Source organism: Pleurodeles waltl, chromosome 7 (assembly GCF_031143425.1).
Source record: "Pleurodeles waltl isolate 20211129_DDA chromosome 7, aPleWal1.hap1.20221129, whole genome shotgun sequence".
Lineage (NCBI taxonomy): Eukaryota > Metazoa > Chordata > Amphibia > Caudata > Salamandridae > Pleurodeles > Pleurodeles waltl.
Window position 1 is genome coordinate 529,872,633 of NC_090446.1, and position 14,045 is coordinate 529,886,677.

The window sequence follows — 14,045 nt, forward strand, 5'->3', positions numbered from 1 at the left end:
GGTGCAGTTGCACCCGTTGCGCTTTTCACTGTCTGCTGTGCAGACAGTGAAAAGCTGTGTGGGGCTGTGCCAGGGGGACCCTGCACTGCCCATACCAAAGGCATGGGCAGTGCAGGGGCCCCCAGGGGCCCCGCAAGTCCCCTTCCTGCCAGCCTTTCCATGGCGGTTCCTACCGCCATGAAAAGGCTGGCGGGAATGGGACTCGCAATCCCCTGGGCAGCGCTGCCCTGGTGGATTTAAACTTCCGGGACCAACATGGCGGAAAACTGCCGGTCACGGCAGTGCGAGCGCGGCGCTTTCGCCGCAGTCATAATCCCTGAGTTTGCACCGCCAGCCTGGTGGTGGTGCAACCTCCAAAACAGCCCTGGTGGTCTTTGACCGCCAGGGTTGTAATGAGGGCCATAGTGCCTTTCTACATTTTCAGGCCTAGCAGGCCTATTGCAATACAATTACAAACAAAGCCCTTACAACATATACTACCACCACCTATAAGACAAAATTTCCAACCATGAGAGAGCTTAAAAAGACACTGAATGGTGGGAGAGGTTACTATTTTAGGGTCCCCCACAACCTAGGGTGGGGACCCAGAAATGACATAGACAGAAAGCGCACATCACGCTGAACATTTTGATGGTGGTCCCATTGTCCTAGGAGCACCACAGGGACGATTTTCAGACTGCCGCAAATATTGTAGTATCTTGATGGTAATGCTCAGAACATCCCCTCGAGGACACCATAATAACAACAGTATTTCTAAGAAACATGTTCATGTAACCATATAGCCCTTCAGGGCAAAGCGACATGAAATTAGAATGGTAGTGACCTATGCATTTTCAGGCCTAGTCAACCAACAACAATACTTTTACAAACTAGTCCCAGCTGTAAATCAAAAGTTCCAGCCATGAGGGAGCTTAAAAAGACATTGAATGGTGGGAGAGGTTACTATTTGTGGGTCCCCCACAACCTAGTGTGGGGACCCAGAAATGACCTAGACGGAAAGAGCACGTCATGCTGATCGGTTTGGTGGTGGTCCATTGTCACAGGACCACCACACTGTAAGTAATGGGCAAAAATGTGTTGAAAAAAATTCCCCACAAAGCATTATGGGGTGAGTTTTCCAAGTGCAGTGAATATTGTAGTATCGGCTCTCCTGCTGTGCCCAGAGAGTCACTTTGAGGATTTTTGTGTTTCTTTCTGTTGTAAATGCTCCATTTTGTATAATTTCCAACTGTTAAACTTGTAAAGTGGTACTTATGTTAAGTGCTCCTCTGATCGAAGTCTAGCTAAATGAAACTTTATGTAGTCATGTAAAGCGCTCCTCTGATCGGGTTTGCGCTATATGAAACTTCACATCCTCATGTAAAGCACTCCTCTGATCGAGTTTGTGCTATATGAACCTTAAAAAATGCATATATATTAAATAAAAAAAATGTAAAACCTCCCGCTTGCAGCCTTTGTGCACAGACACCACAAAGAAACAGCAGCATTGCCAAAGCAAGGAAGAGGAAGAAACAACATGAGGCCAGAGAGCGCGAAGAGGACAGGCAGAAGAAAAAAGTAGTGCGCCTTACTAAGGTATATGGCTGATCGTGCAATAATCAATGCAACACGGTCAGTCTCCAAGGTGGTAAAGAGCAGCCTAAGGTGGAACGTATGTAACCGATTTACCTAGGAAATCAAGGGAATTTTGAAAGGCAAGCCAAGTAAATGAAAGTGATGTGTGTAATATAGGCATGGCTAAAGCCCAAAGAGTAGATTGCAACATGTTGAAGAGCAGCCCCTGTGCACTGCTAAGCTCACCTGGAAATGCTAAGTCCTTGTGGGACTAAGAAAAACAAACATGCCTCATCAGCTCTCACCAGCAAATGCTCTTAGCAGCACAGCAAATACTGTTTAAATGTCTGTACCTTGACCACAAGGTCAATTATCCGAAGCCTTATCTTTCCTTAAAAAAGAAGTTAAAATTCACACCTCAGCAATACAAATAAGTCCTTTGTATCTTCAGCAACTCAGATGGATAACTTATGAGCCTTCCTTGAAAAACTAAACATTTCACTACTCCCAAGCAAATACTTTGAAAGTACTTGGGTTCTGTTCCAGAGCTCTTAGCAGTACTGGGGTGCTGAAACTTTAGTGGATGCATCCTTTACACATATTACTATAAACAAAAGTTTGTATTTGTATGTTAATGTTCTATTCCAAGAGGGCAAGAAGATTTTTTTCAAGGCCACTATTTTATCTCATCAGTTGTTTCCCACGACGTATTCTTGAGTTTTGAAAATGTATAGTCGTAGATGGAGGAAATTGAGTGTTAAGGGCATGATGGTCAGATGTTAACTAGCTAAGTGTTGACGCAGATGAGCTCAATGAATGCGCCAACACTTGTAAGAATTTGAAATGCCACAATAAAACAAAGATAATGTTTGATCTTTTTACCACCCATGCTTGATTATAACATATGAATGCTAGAAATAAATCACAATTTGGTCAAGTGAGGAAGCTCGGATTGAAACTCTGGCCTTTCTACGTCTCATAATTCAGACCAGATAGAATAAAAGTCCTGATTTAATTATTTCAAGGTACTTCTAAAATGTTCTTCTCCATCCGTGTGCCTCAAAAGTTTCGAGCTGGAACACCTTTCTGAAGAGATCCTTCATAGGACACAAACACCAAGCAAACATTTATAAGACTGGAGGTATGCCATTCAGAGAGAGAACTGCACATACAGAAGGAGTTCTTTAATGGTAGAAATTGTCAGAGTTCAGTTTGGATGTACAATCCTGTTGGCAACAATCATGGCTTGTTTTTTACTGGCTCCTGGCTTCAGCTGTTTAAAGCACTTCAACAGAACTCCGTTTGGCCGCCTCCAATAGACTAGACACTTGCTCCTTCATCTAAATAAAGAAAACAGAGATAAAAAGGAGTTAAATAACCAGTGGAATTTATTTTCGTCAGCAGGTGGGAAATTTCCATGCAGCAGGCACATCGCATTGTCAGTTGTTTTATCAGGACTGTTAGAAATGGGGGGTTTGTCTGGCAAGGGTAGGCACCTAAGCCAGGCAGAACTCACCACTCTAGTCAGGGTAAGGGAGCTACACACCCAAGATAACTCGTGCTCATCCCCTTAGTAGCTTGGCACGAGCAGTCAGGCTTATTCCAGAGGCAATGTATAAAGCATTTGCGCAACACATACACACCTGTGACACAAAAACTGTACCATAGAAGAGGCTCCACACAAAGTTATATAAAAACCTACTGTATTGTATATAAATCATAGACCAAACATTACACATGGTAAATTATTTGGCCTACTAGGCAATTGTCAAACCATCTCAATTAGTTCAATAAGACAAATCTTGCAAGTTGCACACGTCATGAAAAACACCCGCCCTGTACATACAAGGCAGATCCTGAAATATGGTTGTTATCCTGACAAGGGAAAAGCGACACAGATCATAATATCAGATCATGAAATGTACCAGTTAAGCTAGGGAGAGAAAACACATGAATCACCAAACATCCCTGTAGTACATAAGTAACCACTATGGTCATCAGACCTCATCAGTGATACCTAAATTACAAATTACCGTAATAAATACATCGATCCAGTGCCCCTGCACCTCTATTACATGTCAGGCAGTAATGTGAGCACCAGCCGTCAGTTACAGGAACCCCTGCACACTTACTACAATGAATACGGTAATACAAGGCAGAATCGGCAAGATCGTGATCTCCCTTGAGGATTCCTTCTGTCCTTCCAGCTGATTTGTGAATGCCCCTAAAGGGTTGTGCAAACAACACACACCACCCACGTCGGCAGGGAGACCTCACTAGGTCCCCTGCATGTGGAACTATCAAAGGTTGCTGTGGCCGCTGCAGGCTCTCTCACTAGGGAAGTTATGGTACTCCAAATGACCCTCTTGGCTCTTGGGCCTCGCCAAAGACCTCGCCAGGTCCCTCGTCCCTAAATATGGCCCCATAGCAGTTGCCTGCAAGTGCCCAGTGCAGCTGTCTCAGGAAATGACATACTTATCGCAGAGGATCTCCTCTTTGTGGGACAGCCGTCCCCTCTGCATAGCTCATCACTTCTTTCCCTACACTGAGGGACTCCCTTAGTTGTGGAGACCAATGCGGGTGGTAACCCAAAGTGGATGCTGGGTCCGCGCACGCCCGCCACCCCAGAATGCCCTAACACCAAAAGGGATGCCTGCTTCTGCCACTGGGCCACTAGGTTATACATGCTTCTTCTGCACTTACTGTCTGCAGCCGCTCCTGTACTCCTTCTTCTTCCCGGCCACTCCTCAGAGGCAGGAACAACTTGGCACTCTCTGCGTCGCTTCAGAAGGACACAAACCACGGGGGGAAACAGTAGCGCTCACCATCCACTTCCTGCAGTTTGAGAGCAGCGATGACCTCATGCTACTCTTTTGGAATCAGATAAAGCAGCAGAAAACCGGAGTGCTCACCACGCACTTCTTTCTTGCCACTGGTCGGGACCAACAGGGGGAGAATCCTCCAGCTTCCAAACCAGCAGGGGTAGGAGGAAAGCAGACAACCAGCCCCTGGAGAACAACTGGGGAGCACGAAATCAGGGTACCAGCAGCAGGCCAGCACATCAGGGTCCTAGAAACAATGTGACAGTTCTTATTGTAACCCAGCAAGTCACAGGTTAGTACAACACACAAGTCAGATGAAAAGTAGTTCCTCCTAGCAGCATAACAGTTCCTTCTGGCAATGTGCAGTCTGTAGAGCCAGCGGCATCTGGTTACAAGTCCACACAGTGTCTAAAAACATGGGGTCACCGCCCCAGTACTTCTATTGGATCTAGTGGCAAATTCAAAAGAATCTTAGAAGTGCACAACACCCCCTTTGACCCCATCCATGGCTCTAGACATCATTAGGGAGAGAACAATACCTTTTTTTGTGAGGGTAGGATGCAGCCTATACAAATGTAAGTGATCCCAACCTCCCCCTCTCTAAGACTAGGAAGACCGTGCAGTATGCAGATTGTAGGAAAGTACCATCTTGCCTGGCATGTTACCCCCATATTTCACTGTATATATGTTGGTTTAGTGTATGTGTCACTGGGACCCTGCCAGCCAGGGCACCAGTGCTCATAAGTGTGCCCTGTATGTGTTCCCTGTGTGATGACTAACTGTCTCACTGAGGCTCTGCTAACCAGAACCTCAGTGGTTATGCTCTCTCTTCTTTCTAAATTGTCACTAACAGGCTAGTGACCAATTTCACCAATTCACATTGGCATACTGGAACACCCTTATAATTCCCTAGTATATGGTACTGAGGTACCCAGGGTATTAGGGTTCCAGGAGATCCCTATGGGCTGCAGCATTTCTTTTGCCACCCATAGGGAGCTCTGACAATTCTTACACAGGCCTGCCACTGCAGCCTGAGGGAAATAACGTCCACGTTATTTCACAGCCATTTTACACTGCACTTAAGTAACTTATAAGTCACCTATATGTCTAACCTTTACCTGGTAAAGGTTGGGTGCTAAGTTACTTAGTGTGTGGGCACCCTGGCAATAGCCAAGCTGCCCCCACATCGTTCAGGGCAAATTCCCCGGACTTTGTGAGTACGGGGACACCATTTCACGCGTGCACTATACATAGGTCACTACCTATGTACAGCGTCACAATGGTAACTCCGAACATGGCCATGTAACATGTCTAAGATCATGGAATTGTCACCCCAATGCCATTCTGGCATTGGGGAGACAATTCCATGATCCCCAGAGTCTCTAGCACAGACCCGGGTACTGTTAAACTACCTTTCCCGGGGTTTCACTGCAGCTGCTGCTGCTGCCAACCCCTCAGACAGGTTTCTGCCCTCCTGGGGTCCAGCCAGGCCTGGCCCAGGAAGGCAGAACAAAGAACTTCCTCAGAGAGAGGGTGTTACACCCTCTCCCTTTGGAAAAAGGTGTCAGGGCTGGGGAGGAGTAGCCTCCCCCAGCCTCTGGAAATGCTTTGATGGGCACAGGTGGTGCCCATCTCTGCATAAGCCAGTCTACACCGGTTCAGGGATCCCCCAGCCCTGCTCTGGTGTGAAACTGGACAAAGGAAAGGGGAGTGACCACTTCCCTGACCTGCACCTCCCAGTGGAGGTGCCCAGAGCTCCTCCAGTGTGCTCCAGACCTCTGCCATCTTGGAAACAGAGGTGCTGCTGGCACACTGGACTGCTCTGAATGGCCAGTGCCATCAGGGGACGTCAGAGACTCCTTCTGATAGGCTCTTACCTTTCTTACTAGCCTATCCTCTTTCCTAGGTAGCCAAACCTCCTTTTCTGGCTATTTAGGGTCTCTGCTTTGGGGAATTCTTTAGATAACGAATGCAAGAGCTCATCAGAGTTCCTCTGCATCTCTCTCTTCACCTTCTGCCAAAGGATCGACCGCTGACTGCTCAAGACGCCTGCAAAACCGCAACAAAGTAGCAAAGACGACTACTGCAACCTTGTATCGCTGATCCTGCCACCTTATCGACTGTTTCCTGGTGGTGAATGCTCTGGGGGTAGCCTGCCTCCTCTCTGCACTAGGAGCTCTGAAGAAATCTCCAGTGGGTCGACGGAATCTTCCACCTGCAACCACAGGCAACAAAAGACTGCATCACTGACCCTCTGGGTCCCCTCTCAGCACAACGAGTGTGGTCCCTAGAACTCAGCAACTCTGTCCAAGTGACTCCCACAGTCCAGTGACTCTTCAGTCCAAGTTTGGTGGAGGTAAGTCCTTGCCTCCCCACGCTAGACTGCATTGCTGGGTACCACGTGATTTGCAGCTGCTCAGGCTCCTGTGTACTCTTCCAGGATTTTCTTCGTGCACAGCCAAGCCTGGGTCCCTGACACTCTAACCTGCAGTGCACAACCTCCTGAGTTGTCCTCCGGTGTCGTGGGACTCCCTTTTGTGTCTTCGGGTGAGCTCCGGTTCACTCCTCTTCGTAGTGCCTGTTCCGGTACTTCTGTGGGTGCTGCCTGCTTCTGTGAGGGCTCCCTGACTTGCTGGGCGCCCCCTCTGTCTCTTCATCCAAGTGGCGACATCCTGGTCCCTCCTGGGCCACAGCAGCATCCACAAACCCTAACTGTGACCCTTGCAGCTAGCAAGGCTTGTTTGCGGTCTTTCTGCGTGGGAACACCTCTGTAAGCTTCTACACGACGTGGGACATCCATCCTCCAAAGGGGAAGTTTCTAGCCCTCTTCGTTCTTGCAGAATCCACAGCTTCTATTATCCAGTGGCAGCTCCTTTGCACCCTCAGCTGGCATTTCCTGGGCATCTGCCCACTCTCGACTTGGTCGCGACTCTTGGACTTGGTCCCCTTGTTCCACAGGTACTCTCGTCTGCAAATCCACTTTGGTTGCTTTGCTGGTGTTGGTCTTCCTTGCAGAATTCCCCTATCACGACTTCTGTGCTCTCTGGGGAATATAGGTGCACTTTACACCTACTTTTCAGGGTCTTGGGGTGGGCTATTTTTCTAACCCTCACTGTTTTCTTACAGTCCCAGCGACCCTCTACAAGCTCACATAGGTTTGGGGTCCATTTGTGATTCGCATTCCACTTTTGGAGTATATGGTTTGTGTTGCCCCTATACCTAAGTGCTCCTATTGCAATCTACTGTAACTTTACATTGCTTGCATTACTTCCTTTTGCTATTACTGCATATTTTTGGTATTGTGTACATATATCTTGTGTATATTTGGCATCCTCATACTGAGGGTACTCACTGAGATACTTTTGGCATATTGTCATAAAAATAAAGTACCTTTATTTTTAGTATATCTGTGTATTGTGTTTTCTTATGATATTGTGCATATGACACCAGTGGTATAGTAGGAGCTTTGCATGTCTCCTAGTTCAGCCTAAGCTGCTCTGCTATAGCTACCTTCTATCAGCCTAAGCCGCTAGAAACACCTCTTCTACACTAATAAGGGATAACTGGACCTGGTACAGAGTGTAAGTGCCCCTTGGTACCCACTACAAGCCAGGCCAGCCTCCTACACAGATGTAATCCTGTTACACCTCCACCCTCCCTGTGTGATGGCTCTCTGTAAAGTATGCACATAGCTCAGCTGTCACTCTACCTGAGAAAGACGTGGATTGTGGCCAGGCTGAAAAGTAGTCCTGGGCAGAGTTCGTGTAGAGAGCTATGTGGAGCTACGCGGAGTCAGGAAGAATCTCCGTCTCGCTATGCAGAGTTCCACTAGCGAGCGGAGTTTCTTGACACGCCTGTTCATGTGACGTTTAAGGTCACTGGCAACTCGAAGTTGTACCTCGCGTTGGAATTCTCACGCTAGCGGCACCAGGTGGTTCGCATGGGTGCAGCCATCTTATTTTTTTTGCTTGTTATGGGGCTGTGGCCTAGTTTATATCCTCTCTATATCTCTCCCATCCCCCACTTTTAAAACATATTTTCCCCTAGTTTCTTTTTTATTATATTACCTTTTCTCTTTCTCTTTTTATATTTTAACTTGTCTCTTAATTTGTATGCGACTTTTTCACTTGTTATTTGTTTCTTTCGTTTTGTTTCCCTTCCTTTTTTCCTAATATTTCCTTCCTTATGCCCCTAACCCAAGTCCACAGTGACATGGCACAGCAAGGGAGTGGCAGCATCAGGTAACCATCTGTCAGCCACCTTCCTTGCAGACAGCGGCGACTTCAAGGGGTGAAGCCTTGTGCCGTATTTTCTGAGGTGCAGGTAGCTGCCTTAGTGTTCCTTGTGCAGCTCCACCTCCCTTCCAGCTTGTCAGCAGGCCGCAGGTCCTGTTCTGGGTATGGCCTCCGGGAGTGCCAGCAGCACTGGGAAAGGGTGCGCCAGGCTGTGAGCTGCAGCTGTGAGGTCCGGCACTCCCAGCAACAGCTAACACACAGGTGGGCTGAAATCCTCGATCGGGAGACAGACCTGCTCAACCTGCTAGGCATCAAGGTTGCGGGGCTCGGTGAGTAAAAATGAATGCTAATAGTTTTTTCCCAAATAGCAAGCATGCTGCTCACACGCAGGTAAGTTAACTTTATGTTACAAATATAATATTATCTGATCATCATCTAAACAGGTGCTCAGCGCTACCTAATTGTAGTTCTTTTTGGCACTTGCTTGGGCTGATTAAGAACTAATGCAGAGGCTCCTCCTGCGTCATGTCAAAGATAGTCATCGTTAATATATTAGTATTAGTAACTTTGCATGTTCTCTCACTTCTCTTCTTTTTTGTAGCTCTCATAGTGCCAATTGGCAAGCAATTTTCCAGAGATGTTTAGTAGCTTTGCATGCATCCAATCTAATGCATTGAGATTGAGAATGAGATGAGAACTGTGGAAATTATTCATTGCAAATTATTAGTAATTCCAAAATGTAGTTTAGGAAATTAGGAATAGGGTTAGGAAATTTGAAATAGGAGGATGATCCTTGATACTAATATTATTATTATACAGGCCCCTTGAACCTCTGATGTAGAAATGATACTGTGTTTGCCCTTTCCTTTAAAAAAACTAATATTCTTGGAGAGACTGTTTATCAACAGTACCACTAATCTTTTCTAAAGAACAATTCTTACATCTTTCAGCATCAGGAGCAGGAGGAGGACTGTTGCTGAGGCGGGCAAGGCAGCTGAAGGTGGCTCCTCCACGGGTGCCGGGGCAGATGGATCTGCTGGCTCCAGTAAGTGCTCCTGTTGTTCTTAATATTAATATTTATTTCCTTAACTTTTATTGCTCAACCTTAGAATTATTTTCTACCTTTTTACTGTGCAAGTCTTCTATTTTTTTCCAACTTCACTTCGATTTATCTGTTTTGTAAAGTCTTCTTATTCCTGCAATATCCTTTTTACTTATTTTCTATATTTCAAGTTTATTTACTTCGAACTGTCTGGCTGTGATAGTCTGTCTTTAGCTTCCTTTATTCTGCTTTGTCAGTGAGCTTTCCCTCTCCACATATGTATTACCTTGTGGAGTGGTGGTAAGGCTCAGAGAACACGTGTACTGAACACTGCACACCCATGTAATGTATTCTACACATGTTTTGAAGAAGGCATTCTTTTTCCTGCTCCAGCTCAATCATTAAAACAAACGAAAAAGGGTGTTTTGAACATGGTGATGTAATTGGCTGTACCCTCCAATGTTGTGTACGTATTAGTAGTATACTAGCAGTTGAAGACAGGGCACCATGGTTGGAAGTATGAGGAGGGTGGCCCCATTGCATTAGCCAACCAAAACCATATGTCCTTCACTGACCAATTATTGCACCTTTTAATTTCTCCTGAAAAACTCAGATTCACCAATAGCTAGTTCAGCACCTCCATTACCATTTTTTTACTTGAGTACCTGGCTTAATACATTTCCAAAAACAAAATGCCCAACTGATATTTTGATAGAAGAGAATCTGTAATCGAAAAATGGTGATGTATTTTCAGTTGTATTTTGCTATTCGAGAAAAACAATAGGGGGAGGCGTATGTGGTGTCTAAATTGTGTAATTTCTTTTTCTAGCCGCACTGACCACCAGTGCCGGGACCACCAGCAACAGCGCCAGTGCCGACTCAGCTGCGGGAGTGGATGAGGGGGGAGTCTCTGCAGCGACAGAGGAGGGCTATGGTAAGTCCCATTGCTTGCTTATTGACAATTAGTGATATAGGGCCTGATTACAACTTTGGAGGAGGTGTTAATCCGTCCCAAAAGTGACGGTAAAGTGACGGATATACCACCAGCCGTATTACGAGTTCCATAGGAATTAATGGACTTGTAATACGGCTGGTGGTATATCCGTCACTTTACCGTCACTTTACCGTCACTTTTGGGACGGATTAACACCTCCTCCAAAGTTGTTATCAGGCCCAAAGTCACTAGAAGGGTGTACTACTGTTGTTGACTGACTCGTCAACACCCTGCTTTTGTAGATGCAGCGGGAGTTAAGTAAGTATTGGGCTCTTCTATCACAACCCAGCAGACTAAGGTTTATAAAATTGACTTGAACTCTGATGTGTTTTGGAAAATTGGAAAAAAGGATGGAAGTAGAATGGATGAGTGAAATATATTATGAGTGAAAGGATGTGTGTGTGGATGAAAGGGTGCATTGTAATAATCATATAGGTGGATGATGAGGATGATGATAGGACGCATGTGTGGATGAAGGATGGATGAGAGGGTATATGAGTGAAGGATGCCAGCCAAGGTGGCTGAAAGGGTATGGATGAAAGGATTCCATTCCTGGATGGGTGAACGGACTCCCTGTGTGGGTTAGATCTCTTAGATGGGTGAATGGGTAAAAGGATGAATGGGTGGTTATTGGGTAAATGTATGTTGGCGAAAGGTTAGTATAGCCATGTTTGGAATTTGGATGGTTTTAAAATGTGATGGACTGGATGAGAGAATGTAAAGCTTAGCTTAAATGGTGTATATCAAAGCCAAGGGCGAAGAACAATAAGGGTACTAAAAGAAGACATTTGCAATGATGAATAGATAAATGCTTGAAATGAAGAAACAAGGGAGCTCTTCTAGATGGGAGCATTCGCCTTCCCTACTTTACTTGCTTGGAATGGTTTTTATCAAAGGTTTGATGCAAAGGTTTGGATGGTATTTCAGAATATTCCCTTGACTCACAGTATTTTTCAAGCGAGGCAAGTAATATATATCCCAGCATCCATTAACCCTCAACTCCCTCCCTCGCTATGTCCTTTCACCAGTGCCACCCATGATGACCCAACAGCTGCATGGTTCAATTCGGTGGAATCGACACTGCAATGTTGGCTGTGCAATGTGCGTCTGTCAGCTTAAGTTAAGTTAATGTGTCAAACACTTTTCAATGCATGGCAATGCTTAAAAAAGGTTTTTTTCCGTTTCCTTCCAATGCCTACTGTGTCAGTCACTCCCTAGTACTTCACTCTTTGGTTGTACACATTCTTCAAGCCATGAGATAAATATAATTCATTTTGATTTCCATAATGGATTTGCTTCTCTTCTAATTTTTCCCTTTCAACATTTGCCAACCACAGTGAGTCACACTACTAGACAAACCTTAGGCAAATGATGATGAGGAAGTGATTGATCTGGAAAGTGTGTACTCTACCTACCCATCCTAATCCACTCTACCTTACCCTGCAGTTGAGTATGTTAAGAAGATTCCTTTCCTTACTGCAGAGCAAATGTATTTTTTTGGAGAAAAAAAGTAGTTATTACAATGTGTGGTGGAGTAGGGGCATGAGGACAGTGGGTAAAGTGGTCCATTAGTATGAGCCTTGATTTTCCTGAATGGGACAGTCTGTGACAATGTGAATGCGCCACATACATTCTAAAACCTGTTCCTTAATCCCTTGCCTGTACTGCAGTGCATCGCTTCTCCCACCTCCTACTTATGTCAGACAGGATGTCTGCATGATTGATTATATTATGTGGCCTGTTTCATTCTTATTATTTACGGGCCTTGTAGTCCGGGTACAAAGAAGAACAGGGCCATTGGAATTAAATAATTTTCTAGTACAGCTATCCCAGCTGCAGACAGTAACGAGTAAGACTATGGCACCAGCTGAGCTAGCAATGCCACCATTAATTTAGCACAACAGTAGAGAGAATACTTGTACTCCATAGTGCATTTAATGGCTGTGACAGTTATCACCTTAAAATTGAATAGCCTGAGGTGACCACCAAATGTACTGCTACTGTGCCACTACACTACATGGTTTTAAACAAGTGCTTTGCTAAGAGCATTGTTTACAATTTTAATTTTTTCTTTCTTGATATAGCTATTCCTGCTGTTTCACTATCTGGGCAGGAAATAGCAGCCGGGCTGCAACGGACAAAGCTGGAGGCCATATGGGTCGAGTACCAGCGGCTGGTGGTCCTCGAGGAAGAGGAGGAGGAGGTGGCACAAGCAGTCGCTGCTGCCGGTACTCAGGGCCCAAACGAGGCCCCAGTGCCTCCAACCCAGCAACAGCTATGCCGCAGTGCAAGGGCAGCAGCCCACCGTATTATCCTTGCTTCCCCCCTCCCCAGAGACCGTCTTCCAACGCCGCGTTCTGTGGAGGCTGGTGCAGTTAGAGGCCCATCAGGCACATGAGGAGGGGCTCCTCAGGAGAATCCTGGCCCGCCTTTAGTGCCCTCCTCTGCCCCTTTTTTAACCTTATATTTCGGTGGCTGGGACTTGTTGTGGGTGTAGAGGGTGGGAATGGGTTTGTGAAGAAGCATTCTTTTTTAACATTAGACAATTGGACATTTTCTATTTTGAATATTGTTTGGGGAAAGGGACATTTCTTTGGGGAAACGGATGGACAAGTTGTGGGTGGAAGGGGTGGGTTTTTATTTATTATTTTTGTTAGGGACAGGGTTAAAAAAATACTTATTTACAGTTCTTTTTGCCTAAAATCATTTTTTGGTGTGTTTTACTTCACACTGCTGCCTTTACGCAGAGTGTTTTCAAAATCCACTGATAGTGTATTCATTTTAGCGCAGCATATTTTACAAATCTGCTGATAGTGAATACCAATTATTTATGTAGTTAGGTAACCTTGTCTCAATACTCTTCTAGTCTCTGCGGTGCATTCTTCAACATTTTACCCACATGAATGGGGTGGAGAGATGTGCCATTGACAATTATATTGCCTAAACTATAGGTACAACAATGCTCCATAATTATCTTACCTGAATGGATGAAGCGAGGGCTGCATGGTTTCTCAAGGTAACATGGTGGTAGTAGTAGTACCATGCTAGTGCACTAACAGTGAAGGCATCGGAAGGGAGATCCCTCTCCACCTAGTTGAACTGAAATGAAGATCCTGCAAACTCAGTTGAGGTTGCATCTACCACATCCGCTCCACCAAGTGTGAGATTAATCAATGGTGTAATTTGTGAAGTAACACATCAATCAATCGCACAGCCCAGGGGAAGAGGGTTAGGGATTTGATGAATGAATAGGAAAAGGGATTTTGGGAAAGGTATCACAAAAAGAGAAACACAACACAAACACAATATTCACCTGGGAAATGATCAGCAGCCTGTTGTGAGAGGAGTAGAAAAACTTGAATATGTATGACAAGGAAAACTTAACATTCTGCAAGCCC

The 14,045-nt window shown here is 45.4% G+C and overlaps 1 long non-coding RNA gene across 1 annotated transcript; it reads left to right on the top strand.

The window, feature by feature from the left end:
• Positions 1–9,533: 9,533 nt before the first annotated feature.
• On the top strand, positions 9,534–13,121 carry LOC138247273 (uncharacterized). Its single transcript, XR_011194399.1, has 3 exons — positions 9,534–9,656; positions 10,483–10,587; positions 12,732–13,121. It is a non-coding gene; the product is annotated as an uncharacterized lncRNA (long non-coding RNA).
• Positions 13,122–14,045: the final 924 nt, after the last annotated feature.